Source organism: Apus apus, chromosome 2 (assembly GCF_020740795.1).
Source record: "Apus apus isolate bApuApu2 chromosome 2, bApuApu2.pri.cur, whole genome shotgun sequence".
NCBI lineage: Eukaryota > Metazoa > Chordata > Aves > Apodiformes > Apodidae > Apus > Apus apus.
Window position 1 is genome coordinate 120,362,643 of NC_067283.1, and position 11,455 is coordinate 120,374,097.

Sequence of the window (11,455 nt, forward strand, 5' to 3'; positions counted from 1 at the left end):
GGCTCTGTCCCACTTCCCTCCAGGCTCCGTCTGTGTCCATCTTTGCGGCCTAATTCTTCACTGACCTCTATCAAACAGCAGACACAGCCAGCAAGGGCAGAGGATACTCTCAAACACTAAAAACGGCAAACAACTAAGTAACAGTAATAACCACAAGAACAATAACTATAACACCACAATCCACCCGGAGTTCGTAGGACTTTGTCCTCTTTCCACCTGGGCTCAGCAGGCAGTGCTGATTGCAGTGAGTTTTTTTGCCAGAGACTGTATTGCAGATCAGACTGGTCACCCTTCTCTGCAAGGGGATAAAGGGAACATACAGTTCCTGCATTTTCCCCAGACCTCTTCATCGTCTTGTAATTGTCCAGCAGACAGATGAAGCACATAGGCTACTCCATCCTTCCACTCCTACTCCAGTTCAGCAAGTTGTCGAGTCTCTCCCAATGCACTGCCTGCTCCTGTCATGCCACATACTTGTTCTCTGCTTTGAGACATCTGTACACATATATAAATCTACCTACACACTATGGGCTATGAGGCCTCTGATTGCCATAATTTCTGTTCATCACCACTTCTTGCTTTTATTTCCTTTGTAAGACGCAGAGCTTCACAGGACCTCAGGGGAACTGTGCAGGGAACAGAGAAGTCCATCCTTGCCTGCCTGTGTGTGAGCCAGGATGAGCTGCAGCCGAGGTTGGTCCTTACAGAGGTAGAGCGGGAAGGGCTTTCAAATGCAATGTGTCCTGAGCGACCTGAAGCACTCAGTTAAACTGTTTGCAGGATTACAAATGTGAGCTGACTCCCTCTGCATCGAGGCATTATGTCCACCACAACTCTATTTTGTTTTTTTAATCTGTGAAATTATTACTAAAGATTTGCTATAAAAATTATTTCATTCCATAGCAAAAGAAACATAAATATGTAAATAAACCTGCCACTGCCAATCTCTAAATGTAACCTTTAAAATATTTCTTGGAAAGAAATGGAACTTCATTTGGAATATACACAGCTTTCTTTTGGAAATCCTTCAGAGGCAGGGAACCTTGCTGCATTCTAAGCTGCAGTAGCAATAATAACAGTGGTGATGATGCAGCACATTACAAATGGTGTAAGCAAGGTCTGAAGACCCAGGAGATGGACCATGCCATCCAGAGCCTTGCATTTCCCCCTCATACGTCATATTGCTGCCACAGGAGTAATGAGGTTCTGGTGGTGGCATCTGAAACTAACCTGCATTTAATATTAATCACTTTCCTTCCTGCTCTGAAAATGGAATGAAAACCCTGCTCTCAGCATTTTTTCCGCGGGGTAGCTTGATTTCCGAGACTAACTCAATCATGGCTTCCCAAGGGAGAGGAGAGGGGGAGCGCTGCCTGCCAGCCCCTTCTGCAGTTGGAAGCGTTAAGACAACACCCCCCCTCTCCTTTTTTTTTTTTTTTTTTTTTTTTTATTTTATTTTTCTTTTCCTTCCTGAAGAGACGCCTGCCCGGAACTGTGGGAGCAGAGCCTGGTCCCACGGGGGGCAGAGTGTTGCCCCGTGTGAGGCCGTGTGGGCAGCGGGGGGCGGCGGGACGCTCGGTCTCAGCCCGGCCCCCTGCAGCGCCCCCTGCGGCGCCCCCTGCAGCGCCCCCTGCAGCGCCCCCTGGCGGCCTCAGCCGGCGCTCAGCCCAGCGCCGCGCTCCCTCCGCGGCTGAAGCCGAGGAACACTCCCCATCAAAAATCGCCTTAAAAAAACAAAAACAAAAACAAAAACAAAAACACGTTAAATGCAAGTCATCCTAAACGTTTTGGCAAAGTCGGGTGTGAAAAGTTATCTGCTCGTGCCGGCCCGATGGCAGTCGAGGTCGTGCCTCTCGTGTAAGTTCAGCGCTGTAGAGTATCAGCCGTGACACCAAAATATGAAGGGAAAAGGGCTGCTACCTGCTGACTGCAGCTGCTGAGGCAGCCTGGGGCATCAGTTTCGCCCAGGAACAAAGGGCACTGCCATAGCTAGAGGCAAAGTCAAGATATTGTCGAGTTTCAGAGACATGCCAGGCTCCTTCAAAGATTTAAAACACAGCATTTCATTTGGCTTATGAATCAGGCTGATAAAATGCCAGTTTTTAATTTTGTTTCACTTGTCCTCCTGTATCAAAGGCAATGGCTGAGAGAGACGTAGAGCAGAGTGTCTCACTGACAATAAGCAAAGCAAGCCCTCCAGCAGAATAAGCTCTCTCCCACTGCCTCCCCCCTGCAGAGCCTGCCCCAGGAGCAGGATCTTCCCAGAGGCTGCCGCTGAGAGATGCTGAGGAGAAGCACCATGTCCAGCTCTTCAAGGCCTGGCCCATGACTGCAGCTACTAGAGGGCAGGGAAGTGGATGAGCCAGCCAGCAAGGTATGGCATGTGTTTCATTTTCACGCCCTGCAAAAATTTCCTTACCTTTCTTCTGTATTCCTTACCTCAGCTGATACTGATAAATTACTGCAATAACTAAGGAGTAAAGATAATAGAGATAGTAATTTACAGCCTAACATGAATTAATTCTCTCTTAATCAGGAACTGGCTTAATAGCATTGTGGGTATTAAGAGTACACTACATCTCAATATTAAATATTTGTGTGTCTGGAGTAGTTCTAGAAATTCTGACTAGAGCAGTCAACCACAATCAGAAAACAGGGAACACATATAAAATTTCATAAAGAGTTTTGCTATAAAATATTTTATGATGTAACTTTGGGACAATTTTATTAGAACTTGAAAAATACTGAATAACTTCATGTTCAGGCTAAGGTTGGTTCATAATTTGCTGTATTAAAGTAATCCTGTTTATTAGGTGGTGAAGTATGGGTTGTATAAATAATATTAACTGAAGTACAGAGTTAGAACTTGTACAAAAGTACTTAAAATGTAATCTAAGCTTGTAAAACCTGCCACTAACAGATTTTGTGTAAGAAAATAAAAGATGAAATATTCAATTCGCAGCAACTAACTAGTGTACATTTAAGCTGATCTTCGTGAATGCAGCTAGTAAAGGAGTTGGTAAGCAAGGCAATAGCGTAAATTTCTTAGCAATTCTAGCAGAAAATGACAAAATTCTTTGAAGACTTCTTTACAGTGCTTGGAACATGGAAAAACCTACCACACATAGGTGTTCCCTACTTCAGAGGGTTATGACACAATGCTGTGATATGTCATTTTGCATAACCTGCATAAAATAACTTTTCAGCCTTTTCTGAACCTGAAACTTCCTCCATACACCATTCAGATCTCACTAACTAGAGCTATTTTGGGACCATTTAAAAATCTATTCTTTGATTTACTGTTACACATCCAGAGTATGGGGTAGTCAATTGCAAGAACATTTTTCAGTGAGAATGCAGGTCACTGTAAAAAGCTCTTGCCTGCAGACTGCTGTTTTTCAAATGTAAGTTAGAAATGTTTGCTATTTTTCTTTCTTTAGACCATGTATGTCCAGTCTACTAATACTTGTGGATAAAATTAAAAGACCAGCTGTGACAAGACAACTAAAGGTACAGCAGGTAAATTTTTTTACCTTCTACACTTCCCAGTAATTTGACAGGCTGAGTGAAGCCCATTAAAAACCAAGGGCACAACTTCTTTCAAATTAGCAAAATTGGGATATCTCTGGCTCCTATTAAATAAAACAAAACAAAAAAAAATAATGACGTGGTTGTCACTAATTAAAGCAATAATTAATGAGATGTTGACCTATCTTAAAGATTTATAGTTTCCCATCTCTCTTCTGTAGAGAATTCTGAAGGCCAACCAGAATAAATAATTCCCTTGAAAAGGGGGCCAAAACCCCAAAAGAAAACAGCAAAATCAGAGAGTTTTGCTTCTTTGCATTTCTTTTGCTCAATTTCAAGCAATGAAAATATCAGATTCCTTGCCTTAGTCAAACCAAAGAAACCAGGTGTAGGTTTCAGGTCACAAGTATTTTAAGAAATGCTGACTCTTTAACCTGTCAGGAAAGAAGAAGGAACTGTCAATTTTATCCTGGTCAGTATAAAATTGAAATAACCTCTGTGCCTGTTCTGGTAGATCTTCTGCTCTTGCACGTTCACAAGCTTGATTTCAGTAAGTTTTACTTTTTAGCAAGATGTTGCACTCCTAAGACCAAGAGCAAGGTTTAAACAAACAAGATGACAACTGCAAGTGCATAGGACGCGATACATGTTTGTTTGGCAAGGAATTCCAGTCTGACCTCTATGAAGCCTTGATTTAAGATGGCGCTGCAGCACATTCTGCAGTCCCTGCTGTGTTCAGGCCCTGCAGCTCTGTATGGGGAGGGGGGTAAGATCCCCCCTGTGCTCAGAGCTTCCCTGACTGCCAGGATAGGGCAGCCTCTTTGAGATGGTCAAATCCATGTGAGCTGATGGTTCACGCTACTCGTGCAAATGACAGCTACAAGGAAGGACAGTGTTCACACTGTAGGCATAGTGCCATCAATTAAATGCATCCAGGGGCTTCCTAATCCTATATAAGCACAAAATAGAGCATTAATTCTGCATTAAGAGAAGAAACGCACAATAATAGCAGAGTTGGTCCAGAAAAACTTTTCCTGTTCTTTAAAAATTGTAGGACTTCTGGAAAATTAAATAACAAATAATAGAATTACTTTGAGGACTGAGAGTAACAGAAAAATAATTAAATATCTCATGAGAATGCGGAAGATCACACTCTGGAGCTAAGGAAACTATTTAATGTTGTAAGATAGAACTACAAATGGCTGGAGGCAGTGGGAGGAAAAAGACTTCAGGTACTGTTTAGTTGCATAATATCTGTATGTCAGGTGTGTGATATACACTAGGAAAAAAAACAGGCCAGTGGGATGTTATTAGAGGAAATTATTTCATGCTACAACCCCAGATGCAGGCAAGGCTTCATCAAAAAGTTTATACACAGTCTGATCAGTCATGGTTGGGCAAAGAGCTACCAAGACAGCAATGAGAATGAAGAACCTCCAATCCATGAGGTGATCACAAAACCTTGATTTGTCAGCTCACCAAAGTTCAAGTCAGACGGGAGGTATGATGGCTTTTGGCAAATAGCTGAGAAGAAACAACACTGGGATAGGAAAAGAAGTAGTAGTACTGCAGGATGCTAGCACTAATGCTATCTTGAAAAAAAAAAAACCAACAACCATCTATTCTAAATATAAAGGAAGGTAAATTCATAAACAACCTTCTCATAGTGGAGGGGAGAAAATACTACTTTTAAGAATGAGTAACTGAATTTACAAAGAACATTATTCTGTTCCTTCTTTTCTAACATGTTGAAATCTTAAAGAAATAATTAAAAAAAACCCCAAACAAACAAACCCCCCCAAAAAAAAACAAAAACAAAACAAAACAGAACTGTTCGCACCCTAGATCAAGCAAAATACTTCACATATATTTATGGGCTCTAACTCTATGACAATTCTAAAAGAAAAGGTAGCTTTGAAAGAAGGCATGACAGAAACTGAAAGAACATGAGCAAGAAAGAACAAGAGGTAAAGAGAAAAAGAAGAAGCAGGGAGAGAAACATGGACATCCAAAGGGAAACAGGGAAAGGGAAGGAAAGAGAAATATATTCATATACAAGAAAATATTCACAAGAAGATATTTTAATCTATTAATTCAAGGTATTTTTGAGTTGGGTAATATATCAAAATGTACTGTTTCACTGTTTGGTTTCAGTGAATCAGCATTTTTTTCTTCAAAAAAATTATTAAAAATCCTAAAAGCTTTGCTACACAAAGAGCGCTCTGCTCTTTGAAGTGTTCCCAGTCATGCATAACTTGCATAATAAGACAGACTTCAATATGTGAATGATATTGTAATCTTTGTTAAGATTGCTGGATATAAATTCTTTCTTAATATTCTCTAAATTAAGGGATTCAAAAGCATTTTTCTTCATTCATTTTTCTGACTTCAAGCAAGGAGATAAGGAAAATGCAAAGATGAGTTGTTTGTAGATTTTGTTGGGTGACCGAACAACATTTAGCAAGTTTTATTTTTTACTAACTGCAGGCAATCAAAAAACTGCAGATCTTGGATGTCCATGATTAAACAGACATCATATCACACATATATTGGTTTTGTCTTGCATAGTGGTTTGCACTCAGGCACATATAGGTTCAAAAATATAACTACATAAATACACCTCACATATAAAATAATGTACATTTCCAAACATGTTGCAGTTCATACAGGCATGTATCATAAGCTTCGGCAGAACATAACCTTCATATAATAAAAATGTTTTAATTTTTCCTCCATTTTGGAGACAAAGCAAGCATTGGAAAAAGTCACCTAAGGATGCAAAACATTGAGAAAACCCTAAACATGGGAAAACCAAAGGTTAGAACTGAAAATGCCTGTTTTTACCATCTTAAACTACAAATATTGCTGCCTTTCCAGATATGACACATGAGCCTGCAAGATGAAGGCTCTTCTGTGGCTTGTGTGGATGTGAAGGAGCAAAGGTGAAAGACTATGCAAGCTCATCTGCATGGAAAATGCAAAAGTACCTGGAATATTAGAGGAATACAGGAACTGGGTATTTATTAGGAAGACTGCAACTGGTCCTGAGTAAAAATGAGGACTGAGACTCCAAACCAAGTGAAGAGAAATAATTCTGCAACTGCAGAATTTTACACCAAACTATGGAGAAGAACAGAAGGGAGGCAACTCATTCAAAGACCAACAGAACTATGAAAATTACAAATGCTTTTTAATTTATATTGCATTTTCTTCAACTGTGTATGCTCATCCTTTTAGGTTCAACTTAAGACATTTGTGCAAGTAAGTTTCTTCCCAGTCAACATTAACATTTTGTGGGCAAACACAAAAATTACTAGATTTTTATGTCTCCACACACATCTGTTTTTGTTCAATTTATTCAAGCACTCATCCTCTCAGAAAGTAAGAACAATTCTGTTCAGCAAGCAAGAACCACAGATAGGTCTCAAATGAATCAGGAATGCCTTCAAAAAGCCTCTTTCTGCTGAAAACTGAAACATCTGCTGAGCATGTCAGAGGAAGCTGTGTCTGTTGGATTCCTGACCACAGTGTATTTATTCCTTGAGACCCATGAAGCAGGATGAAGGTCAGAGGAGATGGAGAGCAAGGATACACCTTGAGTGCTGGGACTGGGAATACAGCCCAAAGCCTGCCCTCAAGGAGGAGACATGAGAGGCTGATAAAGAACAGGAAGACAAATCCTTTCTCCTTATATATCTCCAGACCTGGAATTTCGACCAGTGAAGAAGGAGAGCAGTAACTCAATCCAGGAAGACAAAGGCACTAAAGTCTCCTGTGAAGCATTTACAAGTGTCAGACGGAAATCAGAACAGCGTTACCAATGAAAGAGAAAGATGGCTGATCTTTTGCAGTTCTTCTGAAAAACCCCTACAGAATGAGCAGTAGAAGCTTGGCTTTGAAACTGCTAGATTTATACAGCAACATTGAATTATATGCACATATAATTAATGCAACACAAATCAATCTCATGCACAACAGTATTGCCTATGTTCCCCATTCAAAATTCTGCATTCCCCTGTTGTGTTTCAGAGTTTGTATCCCTGAGCACGATTCAGACATTTTCCTTAATTCTAGAAACTATCCTACCAGCAACCACTGCTCTTCAGGCTGAGAACAAGGTGGGATTTTAACCATCAGCACTGTTTGGCATCAGCAGTAAAGCTGCGTGAAATGAACCTTCTGCTCCTACATGAGATCTAAAGTGCTGGAGTTGCACACAGAGTTGCTGTGCCCTCCACCCCTAGAGAGAGCCAGCATTTTTAGAAAGTGACTGCAATGAATGGTATAGAGGGATTAGTAGATATCACACTACTGGATCACCTTTTCTGAAGCTTCTGGAGCTAAAAAAAATAAGGAGAGCTGGAGAGGTTCTGGAGAGCTGGTTGAGCAGAACTGAATTTCCTGCTTTTTCAGTTTGATTAACAGTGAGAGAAAATGTAAGGAAACAGGTATTCTTACAGGGCCAAAAGTTGCCTGACCTTTACCACACAAGCAACTTCAGAAAAATCCCCAAAACCAAACAAGCTAACAAACAAACAAAGAAACAACAACCAAAACCCAAAAAAACCCTGAAAAATGCACAGCAAGAACTTAAGACTATGATCAAGATGAATAAGGGAAAGTGACTTGACACTTTTTACTTAAACTCTTCCATATTTTGGCTTCTGACTATGAATTATTTAAAAGGAGTTTGGAAAACATTATCACTTATGGGAAAATTCTACATCTCTAAAGAGATCACAGCTTTGTGAACAGGATCCTAATTTATTATTCCAATATACTATCTCGGGGTGCCCAGCTACTGAAACAAGAAAAAGCTTTACCCGCTTTTATTTTTTTCTTCCAAATATGATGCAATGTGTTTGACTACTCTTCCTTCAGACAGCTCCTGGGAGGGCTTGAGAAGACAGCTCAGGAGGCCTGGAGAACCACAACAGCAGCCTCTGACACAGCAACTGCCAGACAACTGGCATCTAAATTCAACAATATGTATAATCTTACATCTAATGGCTGGTTCTCACAATAGAGACATCCAGGGATAGTAACTTGCTGGCAAGCTCACATTCGAGTGCTGGTACTTAGTCTAGGCATACCCTGGCAGGAACTGATAAGCATATGTACATATATGTCGCAGAGCCATTCAGCAGGATGTGTCTTCAGAGTCAGGGTTTGGGAAGCACTAGTAAAGCTTATTATGTTCCAGCTGAAGTTTCTCAGTTTCTGGTGTAAGAAAGCTGTGACCACTGCAGTACTAGTTATTACAGAAGCACTCTCTTTGGAAATGATGAAGAAGAAATCAAACCAAGAATTTCTGCAGGTCAAGCACTGGAGAAACATTACAAACATTATTTTTTCAGCATTTAACTAGTGTTATTTTCTTTTCTGCTCTCTGCTAGTTACATGATGCAACTCTATTTATAACATAGTAGGGACAGTAGGGACTGCTTAATCAGGACAGTCTAATATACAGGCAGTTATCCAAAGCCACACATTTTCTAAATTCTGCATGGGCAGAGATGGAGCTTAAGAGCTGTGTAGGGAACAGAGCTGCTAACAAACTTCTAAGGAGGGCTCTGGGGTCTGGGATGTGCTTAATAAGAAAATTCGGATATTCAGCATGAAAAACTCTCCCAATTTATCTGCAATGTATGTAAATTACATTTGTATTTAATGCGTATCACTACGCAGTCCACTTTAGCACTGGGATAAGGTGGACAGCCTGAGATTTTTCCCTTTTTTGTTGTTAGTATGTCTGAAAGTGGTTCAGAAAGGGGAGACTTGGAAAACTTGGTCCAGCATGCTTTTGGGAAGTACTATTTTATAGTCAAATTCTCCTGTCAGCTTCCACATCTCCAGCCTACAGCATCATGTCTGCAGGCTACATGTTTATTTATTACCATGTGTTACATTTGGACATCATACACATATAGTATGTGTTTATAAGTGTGTGTGCATATATACACACATATATGTATAACACATCTACTAAAACAAAGGAGTCTAGAGAAGCTTTAAAATACTGAGTTTATAAAAGAAGAGAAAAAAAATTTTTCCACATACTTCATTCTATGCTTTCTTCTATTGTTCTTTTCGCCTAACTAAAAGTGCTTCCACTCTAGTTAAGATACCCTTGGTGTTTACCTTTAGTTCTAATCCAGTTCGTTTGTTACTGAACCAGTTCAGAAAAACATCTCTGATCAGGAAAGCACTTAAACATACACTTAAGTACATTCTTAAAGGTAAGTGACTTCTCGAATCAGTCTAATAATTTAAAGTAGTTTTAACAAACACTCCTTAATAAACAATTCCATTTGAGATGTCTTCACAAAGTAGTGCTACGGTGATGCTATTTCACATTCTTCCTTTTTTACCACTAAGACAACAAACAGTAGGATACAGAAAGATAGTTTCATGTTTTTGATAGCTGAGGCTTGAGATGGCTTTGAAGAGCATCATTTTCAGAAGCACACCACTTCAGAAAATCAGGTTCACCATGAAAGAGTCGTCCTCTGAGCACCCTACATCAGTAATTATTTTGGAAAACTTGACCTGCTCTTCTAGGCATCATATCCATAGCAACATATAACTCGATTTCCAGTTTGCCTCAACAGTTTCACAACCATTGATTACGCTGTGAATAGTTCTTGGAACTGATCACAAGGGGTATGTGCATATGAGCATGCACACGTCTGTGCGTGCGTGTGTATGAAGTGCAAAGAGGGCAAGGCTCAGACAGACAAGGCTCCCCAAGTGTAAACAGAGATGTTCCTACAACAATCTCCACTACTTATCTTTCTTTTCATGTGTGTTGAATTCAAGAATGGGATACATTCTGTGACCAAGCACTCAGCATTGGTACAGTGAAGGGGCTATGGAAACAGTCCAGTCCATGGCCACGAGCCTCACAGCCTGACCCCAACCCCCCAGTCCCAGGTGTGCTCCAGCACAGTGCCAGATACTATTTTCTTCCCAAGAGTGGCAGAGTGAGGGCATTTCCACTTTCTCCATCAATGCTCCCAGCCGTTCACTCCTACTGCTCTCTCAGCTCAGGAGCTACAGTGGGAATTTACTGTTTGAGGGACTCATAACTCGCAGAGCTCTTGTGACACTCAGGCACTTCCTACAGTTCAGCAAAGACAACCATAGGATGTTGTACTTGCACAAGGACGAAAGCACAAGAAAAAAATAAGCAACAAGGAACAGTGTAAAAGGATGGGGGGAAAGTGATGCTGTCACTGAGAAAAGGCACATAGGACTTGTTTAAAAGCTTGATAACTGGTCACACTTTACAATGGCCCAGGAACTATCTGTGAGCTCCTAAGCAGCATAATTTAACAAATGCCCTGAAGAACAGGCTTAGTGCAGAAGCACTCAGATGAAAAAAAGATCTAAATGTGTTTGATATGTAAATCTAACCAGCTCTATTTGCTACACAAAAGGGATTTATCCTCTTTTTAGATTTTTAGTTTTATCATGGCAGTGGTGATCTTAGGGACATCCATAGACAACCTCAGAACTCCCTGTTTGGTATAAATATAGTAGCTTAAAAAAGCCAGGCTGGCCAGATAGAAAGGTGTTGGGTTTTTAAAAAATAAATAAAGTGCTAAGATTTCCAAATTTGTGTTTGTTTCACATCAGAGCAAAAAAATGACAGTTCTCATACACTGTTCTGGGGGAAACCATATACACACCCAAGAGAGGCCCATATTCCTGCCAAGTCTTGCTAGTACAGTTTTCTCAAATCCAACACAGCTTTTCTCCTCTCAGAAGTGAAAAAAGAAACACACCATCACCTGCCATGGTTAATCTGATGTTGCAGCTACTCATATGGCTTCCCCCACTATGAGGACAGCATTTGACAAGTTCTTCTCCCTTGAAAAACCACATTGTTTGTGGCATTGCCACAAAAGTAGACTGGAAACACAGC

General features: G+C 40.4%; 1 long non-coding RNA gene across 1 annotated transcript; it reads left to right on the forward strand.

Annotated features, from left to right (window-relative positions):
* Positions 1–305: 305 nt before the first annotated feature.
* On the forward strand, positions 306–9,449 carry LOC127381044 (uncharacterized). Its single transcript, XR_007888642.1, has 4 exons — positions 306–693; positions 2,237–2,374; positions 3,441–3,519; positions 6,406–9,449. It is a non-coding gene; the product is annotated as an uncharacterized LOC127381044 (long non-coding RNA).
* Positions 9,450–11,455: the final 2,006 nt, after the last annotated feature.